General features: G+C 43.2%; 1 pseudogene; it reads right to left on the reverse strand.

The window, feature by feature from the left end:
- Positions 1-15,293: 15,293 nt before the first annotated feature.
- LOC131913896 (U6 spliceosomal RNA) lies at positions 15,294-15,393 on the reverse strand (annotated as a pseudogene).
- Between the last annotated feature and the right edge of the window lie 572 nt (positions 15,394-15,965).

Genomic DNA, 15,965 nt, shown 5'->3' on the forward strand with positions numbered 1-15,965 from the left:
CAGGGGCTGTGGGAAGTGAAATTTCAATAAATATTTTGATTGTACTGATTCCAGATATCTCTGCTAACTTTCCTTACTGTTCAGAGAAATAGGATTTTTATTAAGAGGTAATTATAATTTATTTTAAATTTTGAGGCAGGGTCTCATGCAGCCCCAAGTCTCTTAAACTCTATTTAACTGAGGCTTACCTTGAATTCTTGATCTACCTGCTTCCATCTCTCAAGTGCTGGGATCACAGGCATGTGGTATCATTTGTTTTCATTCTTGCAGGGAAAGATAAATAACTACAGAGATTTGGCAACAGTATAAAATACAAATGTATGTTATATTTATCTCTGTCAATCTGCTTTCAAAAATAAGCAAACAATCCCTGTGATCACTAATTAAGTGCCAACTTAGAAAGCATTTTTGGACAAGAATAACTTGAAAATCAGTGTATTTAGAATAAGCAAAATTCTCTGTAATGGGGACAAACCTCTTCTAATCTCAGTTGGGAGCCTAAATAGAATAAAAAGTTCAGCTACTCTCAGCACTGGGGAGCTCTCTAGGCTACTAGTCCCAGGACAGGAATTACACCATTAATCCCACACATACCATCCCCACCTCCCTAACTTCCATACTTCTGGCCCTCAGTACAGAGTCTGGATTTGCTAGCTTCCACAATTGCACTTAATAACAGTCAAGAAATTAAGTCATGATCTTGCACATGAGGAATTGTCAGCTTCACAAATGTAGAGAGCTGAGGATCATAGAGTGGGACCCAAAGAGGAAGTGGTCCTCAGGTCTCTATTCTCACTACAGGAAGTCTACAGAACACAGGAAAGAGCATGTATGGCTCTTAAAATGCAGAGCTAGGAGAGTGAGGTATGGTGGCATATATCTATAATCTCAGTGCATCTGAGACTGAGGGAGAAGGATTGCCATGATTTCAAGGCTAGACTGGGCTGCATCGTGAATTCCAAGCCAGGCTGGGCTACAAAGTCCGATCCTGTCGTTTCTTAGTTAGGGTTTCAATTGCTATGAAGAGACTCCATGACCACAGCAACTTTTATAAAGAAAAAACTTTTAATTTGGGTGGCTTAAAGTTTCAGAGGTTTAGTCCATTACTATCACAGCAGGAAACATGGTGATACATATGCAGGCATGGTGCTGGAGAAGGAACTGAGAGTTCTACATCTTGATCTGCAATCAACAGGAAGTGAACTGTGACACTGGACATAGCTTGAGCATAGGAAACCTCAAAGTCCACCTCTACAGTGACACACTTCCTCCAACAAGGCTACACCTACTTTAACAAGGCCACACCTCCTAACGGTGCCACTCCTTTTGAGGACCATTTTCTTTCAAACCACCATGCTGTGGGATGGTCTGTATGTCAAATGTGTTGCTCTGATTGGTCAATAAATAAAACACTGATTGGTCAGTAGCCAGGCAGGAAGTATAGGCAGGACTAACAGAGAAGAGAATTGAGAGAACAGGAAGGCGAGGGAGTCACTGCCAGCCGCCACCATGACAAGCAGCATGTGAAGATGCCGGTAAGCCACAAGCCACGTGGCAATGTATAGATTTATAGAAATGGATTAATTTAAGATGTAAGAACTAGATAGCTAGAAGCCTGAGACATTAGGCCAAACAGTTTAAATAATATAAGCATCTGTGTGTTTATTTTATGAGTGGGCTGTCGGACTGCTGGGGCTTGGTGGGTCCCGGAGAGAAAACTCTCCAGCTACACCACCACCACATCTCAAAATTCATTTAAAAAAACAAAAACAAAAAGAGAATGAAGAGTTGGAAATGTGAGTGGGGAAGAAGAGCTGAGTGTTATTGTTGAACAAGCAGAGGAAGACTGACGTCACTATACTCAAACTTACCTGGCCTCCTTTGACCTAGTGTTTATACTATTTTCCTCTTCCTCAAATTATTCCTCTGGCCTCCCCAGGATCTGGGAAACAGCAATGTGACCCTGATTCGTTCCTATATAAGCAAACCATAGCTGAAGTGAAGAAAAAGAGAAAGTTATGGTAAAGAATGGCTCTGTTGACAAGAGGTGTGGAACCATTACTACAGGATAACCCAGCTTCTCGTTGAAGAGGCCTAACTTAACATTAATGCATCCATGACAGGCTGCAGACTAACAATATTGGGACTAGGCCTCACCATTGTAATAACCAGGAAAAGCAATGAGCTGTACCCTATGGGAGATCAATCAGAACTGTGACAAACAAGTACTAGATGCTCCAAGACATAAAAGATAGCTTACATCGTTTGTATATAGGTTGCCAATTTCCTTGCAGCAACCCCAGTTCCAATCCCTGTTTGACAAGACGTCTGTTACCTCACCCCTTCCTGATCAGAATTTCAACCCCCATCTGAATCTAGAATTACCTTACCCTCATCCTTTACTCCTTTAAAACCCTGCCATAACTGAGTTCAATGCTCTCCTGATCCAACCAATGTGTCCGCTGTTAAATATTTCTCCTAAAGTAATCAGACTGTGTTCTGTTTAACTAGGAATACTGTCTTACTCAGAGTAAATATACACAGATCTTTTGTGTGTCTACAATGCTCACATGGCTGTCTTTAAAGACAGGTAAGTAAGAGAGAGAGACCCCCTCCAGGTTACTAACATGATTTACTTTTCCAAAAGTTTTCTCTTTTTCTTTCTTCTGGAAAGAGAAATGAGTGCTTGTTCTTAAGATAGTTGGCTTCTAAAAATACCAAGAATATGTGAATAAATTAGGATAAGAACATGAAGCATGGAACTTTGTAGGTTAAATTAAGAATTCTGTTCCCTCTAGCCAAGGCTAACTCTATTAAATTTTGTAGCATCACTCAGTGACTTTCTTTAGAATTCCATGAATGCAAATTTTTCTCCTAATGTGCTAAAAGGTCATAAGTAAAACAAACAAACTAACTAAACTAAAATTATGTAATTTCAGATAGGCAAGTATGCAGCCACAAGTTATGGGTCAGGTATGTGGGGTCCACTCCAAGTACCCTTGACTGTGTTTTAGAACCTGATTAGGAAGACAGGCACTATGTGTACACCTAAAGCAAAGATTGTCCATTGATGAAGAGAGGTATTAGTCATGAGTTGCACAAACTCAGCATTTGCCAGGGGCTACTTGCCAGAGACAAGGTTAAAGAGGGTCAGTCCTTATTCATAGGGCCTAGGCAAACCTACGTTGGTAGAGCGGTCTGGACTACCTAGCTAAATGGGTCTATACCCTCTCTTGAAATCTTCCAGCATGGACAAGTGTGCTAGGGATGGACACAGTCTCTGTTTTTCATGTGTTCACAGAGGGAAAGGGAATTCCACTCCTTTCTCCAAAAATGGGAAGAACACATTCAACTCCCTTCTGACCCTTTTCTTCCTCAGGCAAAGTGGACTGCATTGAAGGTGGACCGTAGTGGCAGCCAGAATGCCAGCTCTCTCTTCCTTCCAAGGGACCAGTGACAGTGCCTGTCAGTTCAGCGACAGGGTGTCCATCAGTTCTCTACCTGCCATGTGCTTGAGTCAGGGACTCACAGCCATCCCATGACAACTTGGTGGACAGATCTTTCATTAGAGACAGATTGGTGAAAACCAGTTTTCCATAAGCTAAAAGCCATTTTATGTCTCCCACCTCCCCAACCCCTGTGTGTGTGTGTGTGTGTGTGTGTGTGTGTGTGTGTGTGTGTGTCTGTGTCTGTGTGTCTGTGTGTGCGTGCACGCGTGCAGGTATGTGCAAGCCACAATCTGCATACAGAGCTTGGAAGACAACTTTGGGGGAAACTGTTCTCTACTTCCACCATGAGATAGAGCCTCTCTGTCTTTGTCTCTGACTCTCTCTGTCCCTCAACCCCCCCCCCACCTCATTTTTGAGACAGAGTTTCTCTTTTTAGCCCTGGTTGTCCTGGTACTCTGACCTCAAATTAAGGGATTTTTCCTGCTTCTTCCTCACAAATTCTGGGATTCAAGGCATGTACCAACATTTCTTAATCATTTAAGCTTAGGTTGAACCTAATGCAATAGCAGATCTGGGGAGGAGAGGGCCAATAAAACATGCTCAGCAATGGTTACACTGGCTAACTGAACATCTCAACTCATGTTGTTCAAGCTGACTAATAAAAAGGAGACCAGGTGGCGCACTGTGGTATACAGAGTGTGGGGAAGGGAAGGGAGCTGCTACCAGATGGATGATGAGAGAAGATGGCCAGAATTTCAATTTTTCAGCCAGAGAACTTGACTTTCTATGTCTCACCAAGCTCAAAGCAATGTTACAAAAGCACCAGCTGGCTGCATAGAGATGGTCTAAGGATTGCAGGTACTGAAGACAAAACCATGTGGAGAGTCGTACCTGTCTTCAGGTTGATGAGTGCACTCTGGTATGAGAGTCCTCTCTGTTTACAAGGTTCTGCAAAGAGATTCATGGTGTATATAGCAGAAAACTAGGACAACAGCCATTCCTTGGCCCATTGCCTTTGACTGGAAAGGAAGGCATACCCTCTAACCTGTCTCCAGGGAAACCTAGAAACAGTGAGAGAGGATTTACAAATTTTAGTTTAAATCTAGGAAGACCACTTCATTCAAAGCTCCTTTATCTAGTAAAAAGTGAAGAAGAAATGGAGGAAATTAGCTTTGCTCTTGGGAAAGAACAGCCAGATTCTGAAAATGGAAGTGAACCATGGACCAGGCATGGAGCTAGTTGGAAAAGTTAGAAATAAATTAATTTGTTGCAGTTAATCATTTGATTAAACCCTCTCCGTTAGGAGGCCTGTATTTAGTAGAGTCATGGATCCCAGTTACTTCTACAGAGAAGTATTTCATGGCTCCTAGTTGAAGAAGACCCTTCTCCATTTGCATACTTTTGTTTACACAAAAATCACAGCTCTCATCTTAGAGAGAATCATAATAGGTTATTCTGGAGTGATTTTGAGTGACCATTGTTGTTCAGCTTTATACTGTCCCACATTGGAATGTCAAAATGTTGTTGTTTGTTTTTGCTCTTTTGGAGGGCCCACCACCCAGCTCCCAAATAAATCACACATAGAGGCCTATTCTTAATTATAAATGTTCAACCTTAGCTTGGCTTGTTTCTTGCCAGCTTTCCTTAACTTTAAATTATCCCATCTACCTCTTGCCTCTAGACTTTTACCTTTTCTTACTACTGTAAATCATGGCCTAGTGAGCACAGAGTTAGTTTATATTAAATTCCATGTTCTAATGTGGAAGAAGTTTCATGAACTTTTATAGTTTTACAGGACAAAGAAAGTCGTAAATCAAGACAAGTTTAAAATACACTGATGGGTGCTTCAGAGAAGTGGTTACAGTGAGATGGGGTAGCTTTTCTGGAGGCCCAAGATGCCTTCTGGTGGCATTATTGGTCTGATAAGCTATTAGATTCCAAAATGTTTCTATCTGTCAGTCACAGTATGTTAGTTCTAACACAAAGACAGACAAGGGAAGGCTATTCTAGGAAGGACAGAACTAACCAAAGACAAGGAAATTGGCCTCTGGACCAGCAATATTCCCATCTCTCCACAGTACTGAACTTCTAATCAGTCCAACAATCTCTGCAGACACAGCTCCTTTTCAGTTTTCCCTCATACTGTCTTGAGCAGGTTTACATAGAGAGCCTTTGCCACAACAATGAATGTATCCCTCATGCTGTGGCCAGAGTGCCATGATGGAGAGGGATGTCTTTACGTTTCTCTTTTATTCCCAAAGTTCCCTACTTTCAGGGGAGATCATTTGAACATTCCCTTTGTTTATATTTCATTTGAAAATAGTTTTGACCCATTAGCTGGTCTATAAGTAATAAAACTATGACTGGCAATGGGGAGTAAGAAAGAAGGACCCAGCACCTCCTGTGCAGGGGCTTCCATTTAGCTGATGACCTGATTCAACTGGTTACAAGCTCTAAAATTATCACTAGCTAAAAGAAATCTAGCTAGTAATTTCAACATCTTATATTTTTGTGGAAAGAATACATGATGTGTAGGGGTGGGAAGAGTTAATTTTTTTCCTAACCCAAGTAAAGGAAAGTAGTTTGCTTTCAGTGAATTAGTGCAGGTGAGCTCAAGACTTTCAGGTTCCTGACCTGTTAGACTACAATCAGTGCTTTTTCTTCAGGTTCAAAGAGATGTTTGTTTTGAGTTTTTCATGGACTCAAAGTGCAAGCCAGCCTGAATGTGTGCAGGTTAGAAAGTACGGGGGGGGGGGGGGGGGGGATTGTGTGCAGCCAAATTTCCTTGTCTTTGCTACTCACCAGATTTGCGTTCGAATGATACTTTTAAAATTCATTAGACCAGCAATAACTCAGTGGCATTTAACCTGACAGTCAGGCACAATGCCGCCTCATTACTGTGCTCTGTTCGCACAGTTACACACTGATAAAAGGCCTTTTCATTCTGTTCTCTGCCTGCTCAATCAAAAAGCACGAATAACATTTCCTTTCCTCGGTCACGCACCTCCCAGCTACACATTCCACTAATGTTTCCAGCCACGGTGCTTAGTGATTTAGTGGTTTTACAAATGCATATCCACAGACTGATCGAATTGAATTAGGAACAAAATTGCTGCAAAGTCTGAAAGTTCTCAGACCCGTGACTGGCCGTGCGGTGACTCCCTACATTCTGAAGGCGTGGATGGAAAAATGACTGAATCTTCAAGTGTGGTTTCTAAATATGCAGTGAATGGAACAACCTGAACCTTAGAGCACAAATGTTTGCTAGTTTCTGTTTTGTCACTTAAAAGGTGCTCTTCTCACAGCTTGAGCATTCTAACTAACTTGAAGTGCAATAATTGGCAACTGCTAACTAGCCACCTTGGCTCTATGCTTGCCAGTTTCGCTCATTCCATTGGAACAGATTGTACATCTTTTTGGAAAACCTTTGTGTACTGTGGGAAGATTGGACTGTGCTCTGCTCTAGTTTACTCCATATTTTAGGAAACAGAGGCTTCCCGGCTACGCCTTGACCTGCTGACCCCATTTTATAAGGAGCATGTGGCTCCATTTCTTTTTCGTGAACACAGAAGCAGGAGGACTGTGCCTCATGTTTGTGTAAACAGACACCGCCCAGCACCACCCAGGAGGCCCAGGCTGGAAGCTCACTCCTAAAAGTAAAGAGTTGCCATCTATCTAAAGTAGACTGGGAACACATGAACATGTGGGTGTATTAAAACTGTATCAAAGACACAAGGCCCAGAACCTGTCACACACGCCACATCGGTGACGGGCACCACCCTCCCCTGGACCCCATAATGAAGACTCATAACATGATGGTGATGGTCCCCACTGACCTCTCATCTGATCACCTAGTCTATCATCAAGGGACAGACAAGGCAAATAACCCCCAACTGTCCCAGGAACTTTCACTCAGCGTGGTGTCTGCTGCTGTCCCTCATTCTTCCTTCCAGACTAATTCTACGCTTTGCATCTATGGTTCTGACCCATGACTCAGCCCGATGCCGTGGCCCTGTCACCCTGCGGCTTAGCTCTGTAGGACTCTGGCAGATCTCCACTGGGTTCCCCGTTACGTCATATAAGCACTTGAAGTGACTGTCTTCCCATCAGTGTCTATCTCTGCCTCCAGGAAGGGCTCTTTAAACTCTTCTGTAGTCTGTGTATATACAAACAGCTACATGTGTATGTCAAGCTCTGTGAAGTGTAATGTGTGATTAGGCTGCTAATATTAGTGATTAAGACTATTTTCAAAGAACTTGTGCTTGCCACGGGCTAGATATCAAAGAAATTCAACTACATTCTGAACTGCAGCCAATGAAACTGACTTAGCTTGTGAGTTTGTTATTCTATAAATCCCGACATTGTGGAAAGACACATGTCCATCTATGTTTCTGCCATAGTACGCTGACAACGTTGGCGTGTTCATCTGTGCTGGCCAGGGGCTGAGCCAAGGTGTGACATTCCCCATCCCTCATTCTGGATGCTCTGGAACTTACTCAGCTATCTTTTCCAATTAGGAAAACTTGAAGAATGCCAACTCACTTTCTGCTGTACGCTTTTTTTCCATTGGAGCGCTGTTGCGACGGAAAAAAACATAATTGAAAAATGTACAAATAGGTTCCCCTAGCATTTCCTATCTCTATTTAACCTGCTACACTTTCCATAACTGTTGGTCCAGTAACAAGACAGGAGGAAGCAGAGAAAAAGGCTCCTCTCCCCATTCCAAGACCCTCTCCACCACCACTGCCTGGCTTCATTTGAGTCTCAAAGGAGCAAAAAAATGTTCACCATAGCTGAATTGGAGGTAGAATTTTCTTGGTTGGAAGAGGAGGCAGGATTGGGAAAACGATAATGAGTAGCCGGTTGAAGAAAGGATGCTCTTTGGGATTGGGATAGTCTGGAGAGCAATTAAATCTCACCCAGATTTTGAGGTTCAACAGAAGCAGAAACCAGCCTGTTGTTTTCCAGAAGGATTCCCAAAGAGTGGGGGAAATGTAGAGAGTTTATTCTGGAGTCATTCTGAGTGACAATGGCCTAGAGGTTAACTCAAATTCTATGTTCCAACATGGAAGCAGTTTCATGTTTATAGCTTTACAGAACAAGGAAAGTCACACATTAAGCAAGTTTAAAATGCATTAGGGGGCACGTCAGAAAGGTGGTTTCAGCGAGATGGGGGAAGCTTTTCCACAGGCTGGAGATGCTGTCTGCTGACATTCTTAGCTTTTGAGTTGGTAGAAGCTAGTAGTTTGCTAAATAACAGATTTCAAAGGCTGTTTATTAGTTACAGGATATTAGTTTTGACACAGAAGTGAGCAAGGAATGACTACTTTAGGGGGCTAAAACAAGCCCAAGATAAGGAAATTGGACTCTGGACTTGCAATGTTCTGATCTCTCTACAGTGCTGAACTTCTAATCAGGCAACCAGGCTCTGCAGACACAGCTTCCTTTCAGGAGATCGTATTTACCGTTGAATCCACAAAAATCTCTCTCTAATTAAAATGCATTTGCAAGCCAAATCATGAGAGGAGCCTAGAACTGAGGAGTTTCCCCTACCACTCAGGAGATGGTGGGGATGAAAAGGAGATTATGCTCAGGTGCAGAAAAAACAGCCCTCCATCTCTTGAACACTTTGAGTTTGGACCCTAAGATCTAACCTCATACTGAGGGTTTGGGGGCAGAACTCAGGGGTAGAGCACTTGCCTATCACAAGCAGCGTCCTAGGTTAGACTGCCAGGGCTGCAAACACACACAAATTCTCACTGTATTTAAGAAAATAACAGCAATAATTAATCTGAAGTTGGAGGGTCTTGCTTACAGTCCAGACTGGCTTTGGAATCTTGATCCTCTTGCCTTAGCATCCTCTGTACTTTTTTATAAAAGTTTTACAGTTAAGACATGTTTTTTCAGTCTTAAATCTATTTTCAGTTGTCTTGTGGACTTTTTTTCTCTCTCTCTTTTTGGTAGTTTTAAAATTTTAATTAAAATGCAATTATATCATTTTTTCCCATTCCCTTTCCTCCCTGTAACTCCTCCTAAGCCTCCTCTCAAATTCATAGCCTCTTTTTCTTTATTATTGTTACATATTCTTATGCTTATCTACCTATATACGTATATAGACATACACATATATGTAATGATTTCACGGCTAGTCATTTGGTATTAGATAGCAAGTTCGGGAGCTCATGCCTGGGAAAGGCCAACTTGCCCTACCCTGCAGTCATTAGCTACCTGAAGTTCTCTGTCTGGGACAGGGAAGCTACACCCATGGGTGGACTTTTTTAAATACTTGTTCAAGTTAACATCCAAATAAGGTGCGTGCATTGTATTGCATGTTTAATACATTTGTGTCTCTTTTTATTTCGTACATTCCTCTTCCCTCTTCACTTTTCTTTCCTTATATTTTAGTTATTGGAAGGTCCAGATCATGTGCCCTGCAGGCTTTTGTACATTCTAGTATTGTTGATCTTTATCACACGGTTTAAGACTTTCCTTGGCCTGCTACCAATTTGTGAACTTCCTGTTATATTTAGTCTCACTTTTAGATCTTTCTCTGGTCTTTCAGCTATCCACAGGTCTATAATGTTCCAGGAGCCCCATCCAAGAACCAAGCCAGCATGAAGAAAGGTTTGCTGGGAGGGGGAGTTGTCTTTGTTCTCCGTGAGGGTAAACGTTCACCTGTGAGGGCCAGCTCCTGCGTGCTTTACTGGACGAGTGTGCTCTCCCCTCCTCTCTGAGGTCTAACCAACCACTTACTCACAGATGATTCACTGTTTCCCAAAAAATCTTTCTTGGAGCACCAGCAAACACGAACACACACAAAACGTTCGTTTGTCTTGCCTTTTGCGTCCTATATCCCATTATGCCACCGCAGTGTCTCTAATTTCTTTTTGTTTGCCAGACAATGCCTAGTGCCCTGGGATTGCTGATAGAGCCGGTCTGTTCCTATTCACTGCGGCACTAACCTTTTTCCTCAGAGAATAACTTCTGTCTGATTAGACATACTGAATGGCTGACTTCTTTCCAGACAGACTAGTGGGCTTTCCCCTGGGTGGAGGTGGGCCTAATCCTGGGCAGCATTTGATATGCTCGAAGTTGGGAACTCATGCTGAAAGCAAAGCCCATGGGAAAGAGGGTATCAGGTCGTATTCAGAGCAGGGTGTCACAGTTTAAAAATCAGAGAAGCCACCTGGAGCTGGCCTCGCTGTCCCTGGCTGTGTAAATGCTGGAAGATACCGCCATCATTTTAGCTTAGCCTTTGGGTGATGGCAGCACTGGTTAATGTTCTCCTGCCTGACCTCACAATCCTGTCATTTCTAATACTTTTAATACCTTTCCACACCCTGTTATGTAAGGAGTACATATGGACGTGTGTGTGTGCGCGCGCACGCGCGCGCACTACCTAGCTACATTCTTTTTTTTTGTTTTGTTTTGTTTTTTGTTTTTTGAGACAGGGTTTCTCTGTGTAGTTTTGCGCCTTTCCTGGAACTCACTTGGTAGTCCAGGCTGGCCTCGAACTCACAGAGATCCACCTGGCTCTGCCTCCCAAGTGCTGGGATTAAAGGCGTGCGCCACCACCGCCCGGCACTAGCTACGTTCTTAGAATGACTTTGCTATAAAAATTTCTCAGTTGCTTGTATTTCTCAGTTGCATAGAACTTCAAATCTATCCTGTCTTTTTAAGGAGTACAGTTATTTTTATTGCATTGAGTTTCAGTTTATAACAAATGAATTTGCAATCAGAAAAGGGCTTTGAGAAATGAAAACTCTGAATTACATGATCGGAGAAAGTACATTCTGTCTTGAAATGTCAATTTGTGAAGGGGAGTATTGACAGACTCAGAAGCAGAAATTGATGAACAAGGTGGGATGCATTATCCTCAGGGACATTAGGGAGTTGTCACTCGGTCAGAACCCTGGGAAAGATGAGATTTGCTAACAAGAAAACACCGTGTTCTCGTGCCTTTGGGTCGGTGAGATGAGGGGAGTGGAAAACAGGTTAGTCCGCAGGAGAGGCACCATCCCGCTTATCGTCACGGGCTTGGCAGTTTACAAAATGAGTTTCTCATCCAACTGCACAACAGGCTTGTGTGGCGTCATGTTACCATCATTCTCAGCAGAAACAAATGAGGTGGAGAGAGATTAGGAGTCTTGCTGCAAATCAAACAGCCAGTAAGCACTGTAATGGTGAGGAGGTGTTTGGGTGCCATCTGCAAGCCTGTCTCATCCCCCCTCCCCCATCCCCCCCCCCTCTCCTTTGTCAGCCTGTCTCACAGTGTGGGCCTCAATGTGCGCTTCCACTGAGCTCTGAGCTGCCTTTTCTGGAGCTGTAAGGGCATACATGGCTCTGTCTCTGTTCTTCTCTTGAATGTAGTTTGCATGGTAGCTGTCCAATGTCTACAGCTTATCCTTGGGCAAACTGCTTCTCCTTCCTGGCTGGGCTCCATTTTTTCCATTTCTAAGGTTCCTTTTACTTCTTAATACTCTAATAATTTTAGAAAACATAACTCCAATAGTAGAGTGAAATCGTAGCTACCACATCTTGAGCACTGTCAAGTTGAGCACTACACTGAATCACTCATATACATCCTTGGCAGCTCTGTACTGCCCTGAAATGTTAGACTTCTTCTACAGGGACACTTCTAAAACACAGAGACACCCAACAGCTTTCCTGCAGCCCAGATTGTCCATCCTCTCCCCCTATATCACAGCAATAACTTCCTAATTGGTCTTCTTGTTCCCAATTTGTCACCACCATCTCCGTTGTCCAAACAACCTTTGGAGCGACCTTGTTAAACATTTCTATCAGATCGAGTCTTGCCCTGAGGACATTCCCTTCCACCTAACTGACTAAAATTCAGACTCTCCATTGCTTTTTTCTTCACATTCTGCTTGCTCAAATTACTCATGTTCTGAAAAACCTAGAACCTGTGTGTGTTGCAAAAGAGACTGTTTGCAGATCTGATTAAGAAGCCTGTGTAGGAAAAATACCCTGCATTGTGTGAGTGTGGTGGTGTGTGTGTGTATGGGGGGGGGGGTGACAACGTAGTCACAGAGATTCTTAGAAGAATAAGAAGAGGGTAAGCTGGGCGGTGGTGTCGCACGCCTTTAATCCCAGCACTTGGGAGGCAGAGCCAGGCGGATCTCTGTGAGTTCGAGGCCAGCCTGGGCTACCAAGTGAGTTCCAGGAAAGGCACAAAGCTACACAGAGAAACCCTGTCTCGAAAAACCAAAAAAAAAAAAAAAAGAAGAAGAAGAAGAAGAAGAAGAAGAAGAAGAAGAAGAGGGTGGGTCACAGAAATCTGAACACACCATCCTGGCGGTTTGGACAATGGAGACCAGATTGAAGCTAAGAAGTCTGGAATCCTCTGGAAGCTAGTGAAAATGAGGAAACATGTTCTCTCTAGGGTCTCTATGGAGGGAGGGTGGCCTTGTCATCTTGAGTTTGGTCCAATGAATCCATTTTGGATTTCTGCCTTCCAAACCACAAGCTGTCACTGTGTATCTTAGTATGCCACTAAGTCTCTGATAATTTGTTAATCTGTTACTGCAGCATTTGAAGCTAATCCTCACGCACAGACCTTCCAGGTCTCAGACATATGAATTTCACTCTGTTTTGTTTTGTTTTGTTTTGTTTTGTTTTGTTTTGTTTTTCGAGACAAGATTTCTCTGTGTAGCTTTGCACCTTTCCTGGAACTCACTCTGTAGCCCAGGCTGGCCTGGAACTCACAAAGATCCACCTGCCTCTGCCTCCTGAGTGCTGGAATCAAAGGCATGTGCCACCACTCTTGCTGGATCAAGACCCCTGTATTTACTGTTCTCTTTGCTGGAGAAGCCCTCCCCAGATTTTTCATGTGACTGCTGTTCCTGAGGTGACCCCTACCTGTCACTCATGGTCATGCTCGTTAAAAATTTTGCAGAATATAAGATCAGAAGGAACAAAGCACACAGCCTAGACAGAGGTCAGTCTTCTCCTAAACGCTTGCTAGATAGATCCTATTACTAAGCACTTCCCCCTCTGTAGGCCATTGCTTATGGAACCTTGCCATATTTGGAAACGGGGGATTATATTCAGAGAAAAAACATATCCTTTCCTTCCCATTTCGGCATGTTGTCGGTTGCCACAGTAAACATCCAAGAATGGAAGTGGATTCCTTTCAAAGATCTTTGTTGACAATAGCACCTGTAACATCTTTACAGGGCACAGGACTTCTTTTCTGTTTATGCAGCGAGTTCAATACTTACAGCCTTGATGCAACGGGAAAACTCAAACATCCATTCACCCTCTTCCCAGGAGGCCAAATAAAAAGAAAGCTCCGGTGAGCTTTGCAAATAGATAGCTCTTTCCTCCGCCTGCGTGAGTGCCAGTATGATGGTGCCACGCATAGGCTTAGGGCAACGTGAGTCTCCTGAAACATGTCTTCTGGAGTTTCTATAGAAACATGAAATTTGTAGAGTTCAATGAATCCTTGTAGAGCATTGAGGGAGCTAGAAAATGTCCAGAGAGGTGTTGGCTGCCTCTGGAGGTGACAAAAAGGCTTTTTACAACCCCAGTCCACGGGTGGTTAGCCTAAGTGAGAGATAAACTGCCTCCAACAATCGGGCTCATGTCAAGGGACGGAGTGCTGTCTCTTTTGGAGTTCTCCTTCCATAATCCTATGTTCGTGTCCCTTTGGTTTTTGTGTCTCTCTATCCACTAACCAACTGCTGAGACCCAGGAGTGCAGCATTCTCATTGGCCGAGACTGAGTCATAACTACCTTCAAATTTAGGGTTAGAATCAATCTATCCTAAAGTTGCTTCAAGGACAATTGTAGAGATACCCCTTAAAGACAATCAATGCTGTCACCAGTGTGGGGAAATAGGTACTGGGTAGTCCCAAGAAATCATGTCTTCTGCCCACTCCTGTGGCTCAAGGTGGAGTTTCAGGCCTCAAGACTTTAAATCAGGAGTATAATTTTGAAGATTTCGGGGAGGGGAGATCCCTAGATAACGCCGCCTCCTTGCCAGCCTGCCCCACGTGCAGTGAGAGCCATCTGGTCTGGATTTGTCTGCTGTACCCACGCTGCTGGCAGTTCTAGCTTCAGTCCCTTTGCTTGTGAAGTCAGCTAGCAGCCTTCAAACAAGCCAGAGCCTTAAAATGCCCGGATTAAAAAGGCCCATCGTGCTTTAGAAATGCAGGCGGCAGCTCTGAGGATGTCGGCCTCTCCAGACCTCCAGCAGAGCTGGTGGCCCTTCCTGTTTCATTCATTTTGCTTTGTTGCACAACATAGTTGAAAAAAGAAAATATTTGATTGTCAACAATTAAACTTCTACTAAAAAAATGATATAGCAAAACCTTCTTTACAGATAAACTTTGAATACCCATTTTATTTTATTTTATTTTATTTTATTTTTCGAGACAGGGTTTCTCTGTGTAGCTTTGCGCCTTTTCCTAGAACTCACTTGGTAGCCCAGGCTGGCCTCGAACTCACAGAGATCTGCCTGGCTCTGCCTCCCGAGTGCTGGGATTAAAGGTGTGCGCCACCACCGCCCGGCCCATTTTATTTTTTTTAAGGCAATGAATTTTTGAATATTTTAGAATGTATTTGTGTGGTTGACTTCCTATGCTAGGTCTATAGGAAAATGTGAAAATTCATTTAAAAGTTTAAAATTCTGTGTGTGTGTGTGTGTGTGTGTGTGTGTGTGTGTGTGTAAACCTGTGCATCACTGTGCACAGAGGCCAGAGGACAGTTTGTGGGAGACAATTCTCTCTTTCTACCCTGTGGGTCTCAGGATATAAATCAGGTTGTCTGCCTTGGTAGCAAGCACCTTTACCCACAATGGAACCTGAAGGGGTTTTTTGTTTTTTAAATATGGAACACTTTACAAATTTGCATGTCATCCTTGTGCAGGGGCCATCCTAATCTTCTCTGTATGTTCTAATCTTTAATGTGTTGCCAAAGCAAGAACTAAAAGTGTTTTGTTTTGTTTTTTTATGAAACTGGTAACTGAAGGTATTACTCAGATCTTTCTGACGTGTGTTGCCAACTTAGAACATAACAATTAGACTCCTTTTACCTTTCTCTAAGCTTCATTTCTTATGATTTTTGCTTAGTGTTTTATAAAATTTATGAATGAGTGGGTAAGACATTGTCAGTGCATTGGTACAACTCTCTTGAGTGTGGAATGACTGTGATCTAAACACAGCTTAGTCATATCTCCTTGGACTCGTTTGCTACCCAGGTTTCCAGGCTCCTCTTTCTCTTCAGGAACCTCAGTGGGCATGTGTCGTTTTCCTATGTCCTCCATCCCCTTTCTTTGGTGACAGCATTATCCCCCTGTGGCCTCTCCTTTACTCCCGTGTTTCTGACGGGACCACCAATCACAGCAATGCTGCCTCTGGCAGAGAATTGTATCATGACCAAAGCTAGGCTAGTGGCTGCCATGTTTATTAGGACACAGTGGTCTGGTTTAGAAGTGACCACGTGACCTAGGAACAGAGCCGTCCACAGTGGAAAATAAACGTAATTGGTAAAGGG

Source organism: Peromyscus eremicus, chromosome 6, assembly GCF_949786415.1.
Source record: "Peromyscus eremicus chromosome 6, PerEre_H2_v1, whole genome shotgun sequence".
Lineage (NCBI taxonomy): Eukaryota > Metazoa > Chordata > Mammalia > Rodentia > Cricetidae > Peromyscus > Peromyscus eremicus.